Genomic DNA, 19096 nt, shown 5'->3' with positions numbered 1-19096 from the left:
GAAGAGGATCCCAGCCAGAAGTGATCATCAGCCCCTCTGCAGCGACCGAGGAGTCCAGAGCCATCTCTGAACCTGAGGATCTGTCGTGGAGTTGTGAGTCGCCATCTTAGTTAGCTAGTCAGGGAGATTGTTTGGGAGACCTCCCTCCCCCTATGACCTGAACTGTGTTCTCAAGCCAGAGGGTATGGGTTTGGGGATTTTATTAACCGCTTCCCTATTAAATCTGCAGAGGGACTTACCACCTTATCCCACTTGTGTGTCTTTTGGGTTGTAGTGAGCCCAGTCAGCCACATCGCTAACTGCTGCACAGAAGATACTGTGGTCAGAGGTCATCAAGGTACGTGTCATCAAAGTATGTGTACCAATGGGACACTAATTTTACTTTGCTGTATCAGGTCACATGACTGGGGAAATTCATGGGTATTATCAGCATGGGCACCAGTGACTAATCTGATTACTGTGTTACAATATATTTTATGTGCTTATGTTATTTCTTGAAAGTCTCCAGCTATCTGGCTAGTAAGTGGGGGTTACCCTGTGATTGGAATTTTTCTCCCAAGCTGCCCTGGTGACCCTGCCAAGAAGAAGCAAGGGGGGTGGACACATCACCAAATAAATTCATATGGGAAGAAAAAGAAGCTACACCCTGCTGAGTGAGTGGCGGGATCAGTGATGAGCTCCCAAAATCCTAAGAACCGGTTCCCTACCGGGTCCTCGGCGGCACTTCGGCGGCGGCGGAGAGAGGTTGGTGGGGGCCTTCACTCGCTCCGGGTTTTCGGCCCCGCTGCCCCGCCACCGAAGTGCTGCCGAGGACCCTGTAGGGAACCGGTTCTTAGGATTTTGGGAGCTCATCACTGAGCTCTGGGGGCTATTTAAAGGGCTGGGGCTCCCCTGCTTCTACCACCCCGGCCCTTTAAATAGCCCCTGGAGCCCCCTGCTATCCCAGGGCTCTGGGGGCTATTTAAAGGGCCCGCAGCTCTCCTGCTTCTACCGCCCCAGTCCTTTAAATAGCTCCCGGAGCCCTGGAGTAGTAGCGGGGCTCTGGCGACTACTTAAAGGGCTGGTAGAAGCAGCGCGAGCCCCGGACTTTTTAAATAGCCCCCAGAGCCCCGCAGCCCTACCCCAGAGCTCCAGCAGTGGGGCTCTGGTGGCAATTTAAAGGGCCTGGGGTTTCAGCCATTGCTGGAAGCCCCAGGCCCTTTAAATTGCCCCCCACCCCCGGGGAAGCTGGGCCACTCCTTTATCAACTGGTTCTACACTGGCTTCTAAATTTAACAACCGGTTCTTGCGAACTGGCTCCAGCTCACCACTGGGCAGGATCCAGAAGAACCCAGGCCTGTCCATCAAAAGGGGATTGGCACTAAAGGTGGGGTGACCAGACGTCCCAATTTTATCGGGACTGTCCCGATATTTGCTTGTTTGTCCCACGTCTCGACCGATGTTCGGTTGGGACACTGGACAAACAAGCAATTTTGCCCTCCGCTCCGGCACAGGTGGAGCTTGGAGGGGCTCTGCCCACCCTCCCCCAGCCCCCATTGGATCCCTCCCCAAATCTCTGCCCTGGCCCCGCCTCTTCCCCAAGCACGCGGCATTCCTCCTCCCTCCCAGGCTTGCGCAGCCATCGGCACAAGCCTGGAGGGAGGGGGTGGCCCCCAGCACTCACCCTGCGAACTGCTCCAGTCCAGGTTGCGGCAGCGGGGGGCAGGGGCCGTGGGGGGGGGGCGCTCCAGCGGTGGTGGTTTGGGGGATTTTTTTGTTTTTTTTTCCCGCTGCTGGCTTTTTTTCCCCTCCGCCGCACCCCCCTCTGTGTCCCTATATTTTATCTTTGTCATCTGGTCACCCTAACTAAAGGAGGTAACTGGATGGATAAGGGGGGTACAGGTGTAAACATTTTGGTTTTAATTACCCCTTTCATTACTCCCCTTTTATAGTGGTGTTAGTCCATTCAGTTCCAGTAGAGTTACACCAACGTGAAATTGAGGTAACACAATGGTGACTCAAGCCCTTGGCTTAGACCTGTTTGAAAATTTCAGCCAACTGAGCATAAACTTATGGCACAGAGGCCCATGAGCAATTGCTGAAATTAACTAAGGAAAGGTGCTAATTCTTCCACAACACAAAAGTTGGGGCAAATTATGGCGGGTGGCTGTCTAGTCTAGTCTCATTCTCTGCTGCCTCTTGTATTCCCTAATCCTAGAAAATCAGGCAGATATGACCTAATCAACTCGTCAGCATTCCCTTGAGAAACACTAATCAGTCAGCAGAGCTAAGTGGTGGAGAAATGAAGACACTTCTTGAAAAATCTTGAAGTTTTCATTCCACAGGGCTTCAAAGGGCTCCATGATCTTTCCTTTTGAAAATTTTTGCAATGTTTTAAGTCAAAATCATTTAATTTATCAAACTTTTTATTAAACAACTGCTATCAACTTTGATTAAAGTCTCCCAGTTTTCATTTTTAATGTTAACAATTCTTCCCAAAACGTGTTTTGAAAAAAGGCTATTTCTTGACAACAAAAACGACCTGCACGACGAAAGAGGGCTAGCTGCTAGATTGCTTATGGTGGCTGTTTCCCCCTGCAGTCCGAGCAGAGACCGCAGTTTTCTGGCTGCATGACAGAGGGTTTGAATAGGGTCTACCTGCTTCATTGCAGGCTGACACTGGTCCTGTAAGAGTGAGCAGGGCTGGGCCAGTGTACCTGTGACTCATCAGCTCACAACTGGGTTTTAAGAGAGGGCACCTGGGGCCATATAAATAGGGGAGTAGGTGAGGACAGAGAGTGAGTCAGGCAGGAGACTGGGGGAGGTCTCTGAGGAAAGCTGCAGAAAACTCTGTAGGAAAGAGGGAGGAATTATTAGCAAGCCAGTGGAGGGACTGGCCTGCTGACTTCCAAGAACCAAAGCCAGAGCTGGGAGGCTGAAAAGGGCTGAGGGCCAGGAAGCTGGCATCTCCTGCAGCTGTCCCACAACCACAGTCCAGAATTCCCCAGCATCATACAAACAATACATGCAACTCGCCAAGTACAGCTCCAGCATCACTCACCACACCTCACCCAATCTTCAGCCTTCTCTGGCCCTCTACCTTCAGCTCCCTGGCGCAGAGAGCCACCAGTCATCTTACAGAGAGACTTTAATCAAAGCTGATAAGTTGTTTACTAAAATGTTTGATAAATTATGTGATTTTGACTCCTACGTACCTTTCTTCTGTAATAAATTAACCCGCCAGGGCTATTTGTGCTCAGACTGTTTGGACTATTTCTGGGGATTCCAGAGGGGAAAGTAAGCCGGTACGGTTCAGTACGATGTACCAGCAAGAACCAGTACACTGCCGACCGTACCGGCAGGGGGCAGCTTCCCCAGGCCAGCATTTTAAAGGGCCCAGGGCTCCCAGCCGTGGCCGGAGCCCCAGACCTTTTAAATTGCTGCCAGAGCCCCAGGCTGCTGCCGCTACCACAGCGGAGCACCTGGCCCTTTAAATCGCCACTAGAGCCCCACTGCGGGAGCCCCAGGGTATCGGTGGTAGCTGGGAGTCCTGGGACTCCGGCCGCGATTTAAAGGGCCCGGGGCTCCAGGCAGAAGCTGGACCCAGGGCCCTTTAAATCGCCGCCAGAGCCCCGCTGCCAGAGTCCTGGGGTAGTGGCGGCAGCCCAGGGCTCCGGTAGTGATTTAAAGGGCCTGGGGCTTCGCTGCGGTAGCAGCGGCCGGAGCCCCGAGCCTTTTAAATCACTGCCAGAGTCCTGCTGCCGCAGCAAAAAAGCCCCAGGCCCTTTAAATCGCTGCCCAAGCCCCAGGGCTTCCGGCCGCCGCCACAGCTACCGCTACCATGGGACTCTGGCGGTGATTTAAAGAGCCTGGGGCTTCCAGCTGCTGCTACCACAGCCCCAGGCCCTTTAAATTGCCACCAGAGCCCCAGGCCGCCGCCGCTATCTCGGGCTCCGGTGGTGATTTCAAGGGCCCAGGGCTCCAGCCGCCGCTGTTGCAGCCCCAGGCTCCTTAAATCACCACCAGAGCCCAACTGCTGGAGCCCTGGGGAAACAGCAGCGGCCAGGAGCCCTGGGGTTCGGGCAGCGATTTAAAGGGCCCAGAGCTCCTGGCAGTGGCTGGAGCCCCAGGCCCTTTAAATCTCTGCCCAAGCCCCGGGGCTCCCAGCCACTGCCGCAGCTACTGCTACCATGGGGCTCCGGCAGTGATTTAAAGGGCCCGGGGCTACCACAGCCAGAGCCCCAGGCCCTTTAAATCTGGATTTAAAGAGCCCAGGGATTTAAAGGTCCCACCTCTTTTGGTTGAGGCCCTGCCCCCCTGCTCAGGACCCCAGCAAACCGGTAAGTCCTTTAAGTTACTTTCACCCTGGGGGATTCTAAAGAAGGGAAACTGAGGCAGGCGCACATGTTGTGCTGTGGCCTGCCGCAGGAGGGTGTTCCAGGCAGGGCCACCCTATGACCAGCACATTGTCAAAGGGCTGAACTTTGGTGATAGATGGAAGAAGTCCTTCTCTCTGAAGTACATGACATACAAGCAAGGCCCTTTGTTTTCAGTTTTCATTGAACAATTCCTGGGTTTTACAAAAGCTGTTGGTTTCCACTGATTTTACACCTGAAATTTGGACCACTCAAGTACATGAAAATACTGATTATGTTAAGCAGATTCAGTATATTATATTAGGTAGATGTGTTTATGTTAATAAGTTAGCCTAAGCGTAAATACAAGGCTGTCTGCAAAAGGAAGGCACTGTAGTGGAAGATATATATATACACACACATATATCTGCGTACGTGCACATCAGTGCTCAAGTGCTTTTAAAAAAAAAAAAGAAAAGAATTCCGGCGCCCTGCTCTGGAAGGAGAGATGGCTGCTCAGTAACCCGGGTGACACCCAGATACCCAAGCCATCATCTCTCCTTCCAGAGCAGAAGCGGTGGAGGAGACAGCATAAAGAGATGGTGCCCTTGCCCCTTCCACCTCTGGGCCCATTTTTCTCTTTGTTGCTTTTTTTCCCCATCCCCTGATATTTACCCAGAAAACTGTGAAGTTAATTTTTTTGCACTGATTTTTTTACCTATTTTTAATTTTTTTGTAATAAACACAGATAAATTCCTGGGAAATTTTAAACAAAATGAAAATGAAGGGCCTTGCGCGCACACATTCAGTGAACTGACCTGGCTTTGCTAAGCAAAGAAAGTTGCCTCGAAACTAGCTCTCTGCTGGTGATGGTGCTGCCACAATTCCCAAGCTTCAGAAGTAGCTTACTAGGGCTGGTGCCTATAGTAGGAGGTTCTTGTGGAATGTTGAAGACAGGTGGACAGCAAGTCAGAGCCCAGATCTCCTAAGCTCAGCTTTGCCACAAACTCACTGTGTTATTTGGGCAAGTCACTGGCTTTGGGCTTCAATTTCCCCAGGTGATAATCAGAGCCTGGTGCAAATCATGATTTCACCGAGGGCACTGAAATCTGAAAAATGCCTTCAAACCATTTCAAATATGACTTTAGCTACTGTGATCTTTTCAATATTAACTTCGCTTACTGTGCTGTGTGCATGTGGAAGAATGGAGTGCAGTGCTGTACACAAATCTGTGTGGAAGAATAGAGACTTTGTGCACACTTGCTGATTAAGTTTGCAGGTGAAATTCGTTCTGTGCAAACTCAGTGAAATTCAAGACCTTGCCATTTACGCTGTCATGAATTTTCACTTCTCAGGAGCTTTGTGGTGGGCTGATTCATCAGTATTGCAAAGCACTCAAAGATCCATAGATAGAGGGAGGCGATTTCAATGACTACCATTAAAAAGTAACTTTTACAATAAGTTACCATGCAGGGGTGCATGTGCTAGTGGAGTTATTTTCTATTCTAAGCACAGAGAAATCCTGCACTCCTTAGCTACACTAATTGTTGGTAAATACTGACTTTTTAGCAGTGATCACTGTATCATAAGTTCACTGTAATAATAGTAATACTTTGCAAACACTTAGGCAAGTCAGTCTATTAGCTCTCTGACATTAAACAGACAGCAAATGTCCCATTGTGCACTTTTGTTCATAATCTGTCTCTAGGAGAGAAGTTGGTAATCCTTGATTACTGAGTAAACTCATCACCTGGGAGGCCACTAATTAGTCACAGATGGAACTAAGCATAACTGCCTTCATTGGCTTCCCCCACCCTGTGACACCTCCTGAAATGTTGTGGTGGATCAAGCCCAGTTCGATTAGCATTGTATTCTTCAAAGGTGACTACAAATTCTGGGTGCTGAGTCCCTTTTGAAAATGACAGAGTCCTGTGGCACCTTATAGACTAACAGATGTATTGGAGCATGAGCTTTTGTGCATCTGATGAAGTGGGTATTCACCCACAAAAGCTTATGCTCCAATACATCTGTTAGTCTATAAGGTGCCACAGGACTCTTTGTCGCCTTTTAGAGATCCAGACTAACACAGCTACCCCTCTGATACCTTTTGAAAATGGAAGCCATTGTTTATCAGAACTAGCTGCCTAGAAACAGAAACATGACACGAATACACACTGCAGTGCCTGTAAGTATAGATCGGAAAAAAGCTCACTAGTCTTTGAAAAGGCAGAGCAAGAGCCTTTGGGACACTGCAGGCAGCCAGCAACTTCTCCTTCATCTCCAAGTCTAGAGTTGGCAGAGCAAAGAGGTTCTTTAACCCAGACCTTGCTGTGTAGTGGATTCTAGGGCCATAGGGAAACTTCCTTACAGAACCACAACAAGCCTGGTCTGAAAGCTCTTCTCAAAGAGAGAATTTACCTGCTGGCTCCACAGACCCAGTGGTCTTGCTTGTCTCAAAGTGTTTACACAGTGTTCAGTCAAAAATCTGACACACTAGACAGTTGTCTGTTGGTATGATTTTAAAATGATCCCCACCCTTTTCTTGAGCCCTTAATTTTGGGGTGGGAGGGCTGCCTAGTGGTTAGAACACTGAACTGGTCTCCATGTTAGGAATTCTGGTTTCTATTCTTGACACTGATTCTTTCCTCTGTGGCTGACATGCTGTGCTGCCTTTAGCAATTCATTGAGGGACAAATCCAGGCCCCAGGCAAGTGACTGGGTTAGGTGTTGGGGGATGGGGCGAGCAACCATCCCCTACAAACCATGGTGACGCTCCCTGGAGCCTAAGACATGAGTGGCTGGATTAGTTTATGCAGGTCCTTTACACAGGCCCCTGCTAGGGTTGCCAACCCTCCAGGATTGGCCGGGAGTCTCCAGGAATTAAAGATTAATCTCTAGTTAAAGATTGTCATGTGATGAAGCCTCCAGGAATCCATCCAACCAAAACTGGCAACCCTAGCCTCTGCTCACCCCCTTGTAGTGTGTATGTGGGAGGGTGGGTGGGGGCAGGATCTGTACATCATCACTCCTAAGGCTAAGATTTTGTCATGGTTATTTTTAGTAAAAGTCATGGACAGGTCACGGGCAATAAACAAAAATTCACGTCCCATGACCTGTCCCTGACTTTTATTAAAAATAACTGTGACAAAATGGGGAGCAGGGGGTCCAGCACCAACCACTGCTGCTGCTCCGGGGTGCCCCAGGTGCCCATGATGGCTCGGAGACACAGGTCCCCCCCGCCGCCCACAGCATCTGGGCGCTGCAGGGGCCCCTCAATCATTTGCGGCGGCTGGGAGCTCCTGGCCCTCCCGCGGCGGCTGGGAGCTGAAGCGGGAAATGTCGTCATGGAGATCTCTGGAAGTATTGATTTTGTGACATCATCTTAGCCCAAACCCTTATGTGCTACTGCTTAAGAGGTTTGCGTGCAGAAGGGCTCTGCAATACACAGCGTGACTTCACCTCTTGTGCAGGCACCACTCCCCACATCCCGGCTTCACCCTGCACAGCAGAACCACACTGCACGTGGGGTCTCAGGGATCACAGAGCAGGGGGGTGGATTTGTCCCTTCATTTCTATTTCTTGCCCCATGCCCCGGTGATGGGGACAGTAATACTTGCTTGGGAGCAGTGTAGTGTGGTTCCATACACTAAGGTTGTACAAGGCTTTGAGATTCGTGGATGCAAGGTGCTGCAGGAAATATTTTTTCTCTGTCCTCTACTTTGGCGCTGGCAGGTGGGAGGCATGGGGTTTAAAGAGTGGATTTCAACCTTTGATTTGACATCTAGGATGGTTTATTTTTTCTTTACCTATTTTTAATGTCCATTTCAGTATGATGTCTGTTTAGTCTGGTCTATGCAGCAAAGCGGACCCGTATAGCTATTGCGGATTAATAATAATCATTAGGTCTGGTCTTATTCCACAATAAATCTTTGTGCAGACACTAGTGTGCAATAGCTTATTCCCACTGCAATAGCTATTCTGGTCAGTTTCCCTCTGTTGCCGAGCCTAAAGATACAGAAGCCTCTTGATATATGTGCAGCTTGTTGAATAAGGACATTGAAACTGTGAAACTTCCTGATTCCAAAGGCTTTATCTTTGTATGACAATTGTGTTAGCTACCTGGGTGGCAATATCTTTTGACTTGATTGGGGGCTGTCCCCTCTCCTGAAAGGATGCCTGTAGTTAACAGCACAGAGCAGAAGGAATGACAGGCTGTGCATCCCAGGGCTAGACAGCTCTGAACATATGCTGTGTATCCAGGGCCTCACAAAGGATTTACAGGCCCGCCAACTTGCGTTAATTATGTGTAAGGCAGGAGAAGGTGTCTTGTTGTTGTTTAATAGGCTAGCTACCTGTGTCTGGAGGGGCAGAGCAAAACAGTCATTTTATTACTGGAGAGTGTCTGTTTGAGATGATAAAATGTTAGGTTTCGGGGTGGGGTTTTGATCAATCTCAGAAATGACACTTTATAAAGATTAAACAGATGACAGTTCTTTCCCTGTGTTAGTTAGTGGCATGGGTCTTTCTCGATAGTAAAATAACCTCTTAAATTAAGCTAATGAGGTTTCAAACCAGGCAGGACATTGTTGCATGGAGTGGAGGAGGCGGCATAGGGCATGAATCGATGTGTGTGTGTGTGTGGGGGGGGGGATTAGGGACTCCTTCCAACAGTTACATGAATGTACCCTAATTACATGGAAAATAAGTAAATACAATTTTCCCTTGCCAAGTAATCTTTGTACCATTCTCGCTCTGCAACCAAAGAACATGGGGCAATCATGCCAGGATGACACATGTGGAAAAGGGTCATGATGGGTGTTAATTCTCATCTCTCTAGGGCAGGGATGGCCAACCTGTGGCTCCGGAGCCACATGCGGCTCTTCAGAGGTTAATATGCAGCTCCTTGTATAGGCACCAACTTCGGGGCTGGAGCTACAGGTGCCAACTTTCCAATGTAGCAGGGGGTGCTCGCTGCCAGGGCCGGCTTTAGGAAGCGCGGGGCCCGATTTGAATACCTAGCGCGGTCCGGGTCTTCAGCGGCGGGTCCTTCACTTGCTCCGGGTCTTCCACGGCACTGAAGAACCTGCCGCCGAAATGCTGCCAAAGACCCAGAGCGAGTGAAGGACCCGCCGCTGTGCCGCTGAAGACCCGGACCGCCGCCGGGTGAGTAAAAAAATTAAAAAGGCGACTAAGTTAGGCACTCTTCTTTAGGGTGCGGGGCCCTCTTAGGCACGGTGCGGGGCCCGATTCAGGGGAATCAGCCTAAAGCCGGCCCTGCTCACTGCTCAACCCCTGGCTCTGCCACAGGCCGTCAGGCTCTGCCCCCACTCCACTCCTTCCCGCCCCCTCCCCTGAGCCTGCCGTGCCCTCGCTCCTCCCCCCCAGAGCCTCCTGCACACCACGAAACAGCTGATTGGGAGGTGCAGGGAGGGAAGGGGAGGTGCTGATTGGTCGGGCTGCTGGTCGGTGGGAGGTGCTGGGAGCTGGGGGAGCTTATGTGGGGCTGCTGACATATTACTGTGGCTCTTTGGCAATGTACATTGGTAAATTCTGGCTCCTTCTCAGGCTGAGGTTGGCCAGGAGAGCTTGCAGGGGATTCAAATGCAAGCAGTAAATTCTCTGAAGGCTAATCACAGGGAAGGGGAGGGAATGCCATTGCAATGCCTGGGGGCTGGGGACGAGTTCACTCACACACTTCTTTTCAGTCCCCTTGCCGTAGACACTGCCTAGCGAAGTGGTCAAGGCGAGCAGGAGAGAGAGGATAGGTTAATAGCCACAACTGTGAGTACTCAGTATGTGTTTGCACATGATTAGCCCTCCTTATATGGAAGCAGACGGTCTAGTGGACAGGGCACCGGCCTTGACAATGGGAGGCCTGGGGTCTGTTCCCAGCATAGGCACCAACTTCGTGGGTGCTTCAGCCCTGGCGCACCCACAATAAAAAAAAATAGTGCGTGCTCAGCACCCATCAGTCACAGCTGGTTGGCGACACCACCGAAGGTGCCCCAATCAGCTGTTTGGAGGCGCCGCAAATCAGCTATTGGGCGGTTGGGGGAAGGCGGAGAGCAGCGAGTGGCGGGGACCTTGAGGGAGGGATTGGAGCAGGGGCAGCGAGAGGCGGAATGAGGCCAGGACCTGAAGGGGGGCAGAGCAGGGGCAGGAAGAGGTGGGGCAAGGGTGGAGGGGGTGGATCGGAGGCAAGGCCTTGGGGCGGAAATTGGGTGGCGCACCTCTGGGGAAAAATAAAGTCAGCGCCGATGGTTCCCAGCTCTGCCACTGACTCACTGTGTGACCGTGGGCAAGTCGCATCCCCACTTTGTGCTTCATGTTATAATTCTGCTCACCCCCTCATGAAAGCACTTTCAAATCCCTGGCTACAATTCCCTAGCTAAGTGCTGTTATTATGTAGGGTCTGTAATTTAGCACGGTGCTATGAATAGATTTCAGTTTCTGTTTTGACTTTAACACAGCATACGCTTTCATCGCATGCTTAACAAACCCCCGTTTTGATGTGTACTTGGAGGGGGATCCTTCTCCCAGGCCTACATGTGACACTGCAGCCCTCACCTGGGCAGTGCAATTGGCTACACAGTTGTCTGTCATTAACCACTGGTTAGTGTGTTTAGTGCATGGGCTACAGAAGAGCTCTGGGCCGTCACCTCTCACCAGCTGGGGTGAGGGAAAGCTGATCTCTGGAACGAATGCTGTGGAGCAGGGCTGGCTGTAGGGATTTTGCTGTCCCGGGGCAGAAAACATTTTTGGCAGCCCCCGCCCCACCCCTGGGGAAACGAACAAAAAACCCGCCGAGCAAAAAAACCCAAACATACCTGATTTGGTATCCCCAGAAACTGGCACACAGGGCAATCACCCTGATCGTGCCCCCACCCCATATGGGAGTCACAGCGCCACCAGCTGAATTCAGAATCTGACTTCCAAGGCCTATCCCTGTTTAAAAGACAGTCCTGCACCCATAGAATGACAGACAGAGATGCAAACTACATTTGCAAGGGCAGGGATAACATCACAGTGAAGAATGTTTACACCCAACAGTGACATTGTTCAGAACATGAGAATGGCCAAACCGGCTCAGACCAATGGTCCATCTAGCCCAGTATCTTGTCTCCCGACAGTGGCCAATGCCAGGTGCCTCCAAAGGAATGAACAGAACAGGGTAATTTATCAAGTGATCCATCCCCTGTCGTCCAGTCCCATTGTTGTCCTTTGCTCTTTACACAACAAACTCATAGGAGGAACCACATGGTTACTCGGGCCCCACTGTGCCCATGTTTGTTGTATATGTACAATAACAACAAGCACTGCCTAGCTACATAGGCACCCTGCTGCTGGTGGTTTCTGGTGTCTTCTAAAACACAGAACATGGAGAGAGCCACTAAAGAGCTAACAGGCTATTTAAAGGGATACGCCCCAATTTTTATACATTGCAGACATCACATGCTCAATATAAACATAAAGTTGGAAAAGGATGAATGATGCTTACATGTGGGCAATGAGGAAGAGGTGAAGAGAGAGTTGTTGTTTCCTGGACTGAAGGAGACGACCTTCCCAGAGGGCAAGGAAAAGCAGCACAGAGACACTGGAGAGAAAACCAGAACCCTGCACCATTAAGGATAATCGGAGCTTTGCTATTGACTTCAGTGATGCAGGATCAAACTGGGTAGAATATCTTCAATGGGATTACTCATACTTAAAGTTATGCATGTACTTCAGTGCTTTGCTGGACTGGGGCCTTAATCTTATGCACTTAATTGTGTTTAAAACGCAGACCTTCACATGCTGTGTTGGGTTGTTGCTAGCTGCCATGGTCCTGTGTGACAGTTGTGAATTAAAGGTGGTGGCTTTTGAGGAGTGGACTGCAGTGTCTCCCAGGAGGAGGACTCCAACTTTGGGTGCTTTAAGTCACTTGTGACGACTTTGTTATCTAGCCTTGTTCACCTGAGAAGATCAGTCAAAAGTGAAACCTAGATGGCTATTGTGGGCATGCCTGAAACGAAGCCAGCCTGCGCTGCCTCTATGTCATGTGTTTATTTTTTTTAAATAAACAGAAGTGCTCAGACCAATATACTGTGTGTGCAGCAAAGTTCAGGAGCTGCTGTGCAAAATACACCACTATTTGGATAGTTGAGGAAATAGCAGCAGGGTGCAAGAGCACCGCATTCCCTTACCTGGAAAAAAAATTATTGAATATTCATTTGACACTTAAGAGCTAAGAACGTCCCTCCTCTACCTTTTGTGGGAGTTGCACACCCCTCAGGCATGTAACTGAGTTAGCCCTTTCTCTAGGGAAAAGGAGTTTAATGACTCATGGAAATTCATTCTTTGCTCAGACAGTGGGCTTGAACGCTGCTTTTCATGTACAGAACATGGTGTTCACACGGAAACAGCCCAATGTTTTATGAACAGGGCCCCTATGAAAACTTAAAGGTCTCTGATTTGGGACTTTACAGAAACAGCATGAACTGAACCTCAAGGATAACTGCTGAAATAAAACTTTAGAAAGAATGTTTGTGTCAAATTCAATCAGTATGTTAGAGTTAAAACAAGCTATTATATTATTCACGTGTGTATAATAGTCTAGGGTTTTGTGTGTATGCGCGTCTGCATGTGCATATGACTAACCTCTTGATGCCAACTGGCAGAGGGGACACGGAGTGCATATGGGTCACAGGAATCCCTCTGGGTCTGGTATTCACATTGTAGTTCATCAAAGAATGTCATGCAAGGGCTTTAATCTGTGAGGACAAAAAGCTAGCTTGATTTTAGGAGAAGTCTCACCCGAATTGATTGAAAACACTGGGGAAAGAACTTGTGGTAAGCTCTCTCGTAACTAATAAGGCATTCACCTATCTCTTAACTCAAAAAAAAATAATCGCGATTAAAAAAAAGGTGTTGCAATTAATCACTGTTTTAATCGCACTGTTAAACAATAGAATACCAATTGAAATTTATTAAATATTTTTGGATGTTTTCTACATTTTCTAATATATTGGTTTCAATTACAATACAGATTACAAAGCGTACAGTGCTCACTTTATATTATTTTTATTACAAATATTTGCACTGTAAAAATAAGTATTTTTCAATTCACCTCATACAAGTACTGTAGTGCAATCTCTATCGTGAAAGTGTAATTTACAAATGTAGATTTTTTTTGTTACATAACTGCACTCAATAATAAAACATTATAAAACTTTAGAGCGTATGTTTCTTGTTCAGCCAATCTCTAAGACAAACAAATGTGTTTACATTTATGGTTAATGTTGCCCACTTCTTATTTACAATGTCACAGTAAAGTGAGAACGGGTTTTCGCATGGGACTTTTGTATCTGGTATTGCACAGATTCTACCAGATCCTTCCTTCCCTTTCATAAACGTGGATCTCACTCTGTAGATCTGGCTAGGGTAGAGATGTGAAGAATCCTGCCCCTTCCCAATCCACATGAACAGCATTTAACTCTAATCCCATATCTGGGGCTAGATCTAAGCACTGCTTGTAACAAGAAAATAGTTTTCTCCAAGATGCCTTGTTCCAACCCCAAACAGAACCAATGCCTCAGTGTTTTTTTTTTTTTTTTTTACTTGAGTTACATGGAAGGACAGATTGTGACAAACATAGGAGTGCTCAGTGGTGAATATTGGTCTGTACCTCAAACCGTGTCTATGGATAGGACTCCTGAGGGAGAGGCTTGGAATGTCATGGGGAGAAGACAGTTTCAGTGCACTCTCCCAGTCACAAGACATCTGATTGCAAGCCATTGCACCTGAATGGCTTACAGACTGCCAAACGATGGAGCACAGTGGTAGCAGCCATGTCGGTCCCAGCACAGGAAAGAGACAAGGAGGGTGAGGTAATATCTTTTATTGGACCAACATCTGTTGGTGAGAGATACTTTCAAGCCACACAGAGCTCTTCATGTCAGAACCTCACCCATCTGGCTAAACAATGGAGCAACCCGTTACGGGGCACTCTTAGATGGCCAGGCTGGCTAATCTGAGGTAAAAGAAAGACTGCAAACTTATGCCCTGTAACAAAGACCATTGGGCAGCATATCTGGAGTTACCGGATTGCCAGTTCATTCCAAGTATTTTACACTCATGTAAAGGCCAGCTTGGACACTCCACACATTTGTTGCAGTCTACAAATGTGACTAACCCCTAGGATGAACAACATGTGTTTGCATCCTGGAAACAAAGACAAGTCAGTGAAACTGAGCGCTGGGTGTCTTGTGTGAGCCAGGGCCGGTGGGGCTTTGAGAGAAGGCAGTTTTTCCAGAGAGAAGAAACATGGGAAGCAATTCTGGGAAGACACTTTCTGGAAGGAAAAATGGTCCTGAGAGCTCGTTGGCTTCCTAAAGGAATTCAAGGTGGTTCTGCTCTTTTCCTGTAATTCAAGAGGGAAACCCCTCTAATTTAGCTTGCAGTGAAGTGTCAGATTCGGTGAGACTGTGTGTAGGCTTTCAGAAAACATCGTCTCTAGTGCTTAGTTCTGCTTTCCAATGAACATACCTGTTTTAAGAAGGCTGTTTCCTATCTGTTCCACTGATCACAGGCTCCTGAAGGGAAGACATACAGGTGTCCAGTGAGACTCACAGGTACAGGGGAGCCGGAACAACTTTCACCACAGCATCCTCTGCACAGTGTGACCACATGTGTGCAAGGTCACGCCAGCAGGGGCGTTCTGGCAGTGCACTACTCATTCAGGGCTACCCCATTGGTCGCACTTGTGTGCTAACAAGTGAGTGGCAGAGATGGGGTGTTGTACCCAGATTCCAATCCAAAGCTATGTCTACATGACAGTGGCACAGTTGCAATTACACCACTGTAGCACTTGTAGTGCAGACACTTGTGTGTTACACGGGCAGACCAGGTTCCAGCTCATGCCAATGTCCCTATGTCGCAACTGAACACTGACAAATATGTAGCTGGAATCAGTCTGGCCCATCTGGCCCATCTGTTTGTTAGTATTATTAAAATGGGCATTAGAATTATAAGAATGTGTTTGATGTTAAGAGTTTATTGAATGCTTGTGAGCTGCTGCACTAATCTCACTTATAACATCTGTATCCCATTTTGCAAGATAATATTTAACCAGTTGTGTTGTGTTGTAAGCCTGTGTAAATCACCAGTCAGGAGAGAGACATTAACTAGTGTGCAATGCTGGTCTTCAACAGAAGATGTTACATCCTGCCCAACTGAAAAGGTCCATCAACACCAGATGGACTATTGTGGGATGATAAAAAGGGCAAAGGGCATTGGCTGTTCTGCCCTCATCCCCATCAAGACAGGTCATGCAAGTGGATTCTTCAAGTCAGCTGAGTTCACAGCTCAGAGCACAAGTGGGGAGGGGGATAAAAACCCCTAACAAGAAGGAACTGGACCTCTAAACTACTTGGGCTCTGGAGGGCAAGGTTTACTAGGCATTCATGAGAGATCCCCAGTGATTAGCCTGGGTTATCCTTCAAGGACATATAGAACTTGCTTATAGAAGTGTGACCATTGTTGCTTGGAGGGGCCACACTGAGATAGCTCTGTCAGGGCAAACTGCAAAGAATGGGGCAGACAATCCCCCAAGCTGGTGGTTATTCTAATAATTAGATTCACCAAGCCAGCAGCAAAACAGCTTCCACAACACCTTACTGGTTACCCAGAAGCCAGAAATACATTTCCCTTAAATCAACCCAGCCTTGGGCTCCTACCCAGACAGCCAAGTCAAATATGGTGAGGATTGCTGAAAATCTTGTTCATCATATATAAAGTTCTACCAGTCCCAAGGGATCGGACACATTACCCACCAGGTCAATAAATATTTCAGGTCTTACCCAGATACACTCTTACAGCCAATTTTTATTAACTAAACTAGGATTTATCAAAAAAGAAAAGAGAGAATATTGTGGTTAAAAGCTCATCATACAGACAGATATGAATAAAGTCCTTAAGTCCGTTTCATAGTAGAGATGGTGAGCTGCTGAGTTGCAGCAAGTCCTTTCCAGAATCAGTTCATCCAGTCACAGTCCAAACAGGCAGTCCATAGATAGAGTTTGTTCAAATTATTCCATGAGAATTAGCAGGGTAATCCAGACTGGAGCTGGAGACCTCGGTCTTGCAACTCAAGTTTCCCCTGACCAAGCTTAAGCAGATCTGAGATAACAGGATCAGGGCCCTAGAGTTCTGTTATAGATCTCTGGCAGACTATCAATAGCCTCTTGACAGCAGGTATTCCTTGGGTGAAGCATTGTAGCTTTGAAATAAAACCTCTTATTTCCTATTGTGACAAAGTTCCTCCTCTGCTTTGGTGGGTCCTGTGCTTTCTGGCAGATTTGCTCGCCTCAGAGGTTCACGGCAGCCCTCGGTTTGGCCACTTTTGCTAGTGGCTCAAGTCTGCCATTCACTCAGCTAACCTCATCACTGGCCAGCATGGGGGAAATGGAGAACAATCCCTGCAGTCTCTGTGTCCCACCTAGTGGGTCAGGGACAGGCCAGATCCCTTTCCAAATTAGACCTTCCCTTCTGGTGTGTCTCACAGAGCAGGTCAAGTCCTCCTGTGTCCGATCAGGAGTGGGGGAAGGAATGGGGGGAACCCGGGCCCACCCTCTACATCGGGTTCCAGCCCAAGACCCTGGGGATAGCAGCTGTCTACAATGTCCCCTGTATCAACTGCATGACAGCTACAACTCCCTGGGCTGCTTCCCCATGGCCTCCTCCAAACACCTTCTTTATCCTCACCGCAGGATCTTCCTCCTGAAGCCTGATCACACTTGTACTCTTCACTCCTCCAGCAACACATCTTCTCACTCCCTGCTCCTTGCACACACCCCTGATAACCAGGTGGCCTGATTAGCCTGCCTGCCATAATCTATTCTAGTAAATTCTTAATTGGCTCCAGGTGTCTTAATTAGCTCGCCTGTCCTTAATTGGTTCTAGCAGGTTCCTGATTGCTCTAATGCAGCCCCTGCTCTGGTCACTCAGGGAACAGAAAACTGTTCATCCAGTGGCCAGTATATTTGCCTTCTACAGACTCCTGTACCCCACTGGCCTGGGTCTGGCACACTATGTATATACAGGTAACTGGTTGCATTCATCAGTATAAGGTCATTATCCAGTAAGCAGTTCATAGACAGGTTACTACAAACTTCAAAGAGAAATATAGACTGATATTATTATACCCAAGTTTCATCTAAATGTTAATATTCCCTTTTGCTCTCGGAATCAATAGAATATAGTAACAGACAGGAACCATCTGGTTACATGGTTAACCTCTAACAAGAGAGAGGTAAACACAGAGCAATACAATCACTATCTTCTTCTAATTCTCTAACAATACAAGTCTACATTTCAGAGCTCTAGTCTATCTAACATAGCTCTGTTAGCTATTTATAAGGAATGGCCCTAATTACCATTTATATACTTTTCCTAATATGTCTTTAAAGGTTGAATTTGAGTCATTTAGCCAGCTAGTTGCTTAACCCTTTCTGGCTCAGTGTCACAAGAAGCTTCTATTACTTTTTGAAACTTAAGATTGTAACTCATTTGTATATATATGTTTACCTGCTTTAACCTTTTATATAACTTTCTTGTTTTTTTTCTTACTTAGTAAATCTTTATATAGTGTATTATAGGATTGGCTAGAAGCATTGTCTTTAGTGTAAGCTCTAAGGTGCAATTGACCTGGGGTAAGTGACTGGTCCTTTGGGACTGGGAGTAACCTGAATATTGCTGTGATTATTGGTATAAGGGACCATATGTCACTAAGGTATGCTCACCTGTGTAGCAAGACAGATTGGAGAAGCCAAGACTGTCTGTGACTCCATGTTTAGGCTGTTACAGTGCCTAACTATAGGAGTCAAATATCAGAGGGGTAGCTGTGTTAGTCCAGATCTGTAACAAGTGACAGAGTCCTGTGGCACCTTATAGACTAACAGATGTTTTGGAGCATGAACTTTCGTGGGTGAATACTCACTTCATCAGATGCACATATCTGACGAAGTGAGTATTCACACATGAAAGCTTATGCTCCAAAACGTCTGTTGGTCTATAAGGTGCCACAGGACTCTGTCGCTTTTAACTTTAGGAGTTTACACTTGATAATTGGTTGGTGAAATCTAGGTTTAGCATTCACAACCAATTTGGAGTTTGTGACCTGGCTCTTAACAGTGTGCCCTGAGATTAGTACTCATGCTCTTGAGTCACTACAGGCAGCTTGACAATTTGTTACAGTGACAGAAGGGGTTTTTCCATCACTGTAGTAAATCCACCCACTCAAGAGACAGTAGCCAGTCGATGGAAGAATTCCTCTGTCGCCCTAGCGGTATCTACACTGGGGCTTAGGTCGGCTTAACTGCATCTCTGACGGGTGTAAATTTTTCATGTTCCCAAGTGATGTATCTAGGTCAACCTAAGTTTTAGGTGTAAACCCAGCCTAAGAGTGGGAGAATCATGAGATTCCACCCCAAGATAAGTGAGAGCATGTGTCTGGGCCACTGAAGGGGGGCACCTAGACATCAGAAAAGGGTCAGGGGTGCAATCAGCCTTGGAACCATGTCAGAAATATTCCAAGAGCCTACAATATCTGTACTTACACCTATTTGTGCATGGGACAAACATTACCATGGCAGGCACAGAATGCATGATTGCATGCAGAAGTGCTCTTTGGCACATGGAAATTGTTACATTCACAAAAATAATGGGTACTTTTCAAAGGGGCTTTGGAAATTTGGCTTTTGTTATCTTCCTAACAAGGAATAGCA

General features: G+C 47.7%; 1 long non-coding RNA gene across 1 annotated transcript in view; it reads right to left on the bottom strand.

Moving 5' to 3' along the window:
* The window catches only part of LOC120399456, a 32599-nt gene extending 15430 nt beyond the window's left edge, over nucleotides 1-17169 (bottom strand). The window contains exons 1-4 of the long non-coding RNA XR_005595178.1: nucleotides 17076-17169; nucleotides 14859-14905; nucleotides 12972-13084; nucleotides 11833-11928 (exon numbers count right to left, since the gene is read on the bottom strand). This is a non-coding gene — a long non-coding RNA (uncharacterized LOC120399456). The remainder of the gene's footprint in view (nucleotides 1-11832; nucleotides 11929-12971; nucleotides 13085-14858; nucleotides 14906-17075) is intronic.
* Between the last annotated feature and the right edge of the window lie 1927 nt (nucleotides 17170-19096).

The sequence above is a fragment of the Mauremys reevesii genome, linkage group 1 (assembly GCF_016161935.1).
Source record: "Mauremys reevesii isolate NIE-2019 linkage group 1, ASM1616193v1, whole genome shotgun sequence".
NCBI classification, from domain to species: Eukaryota; Metazoa; Chordata; order Testudines; family Geoemydidae; genus Mauremys; species Mauremys reevesii.
Note: the sequence above shows the minus strand (reverse complement) of the source record. Positions and strands in the feature narration are given on the sequence as shown.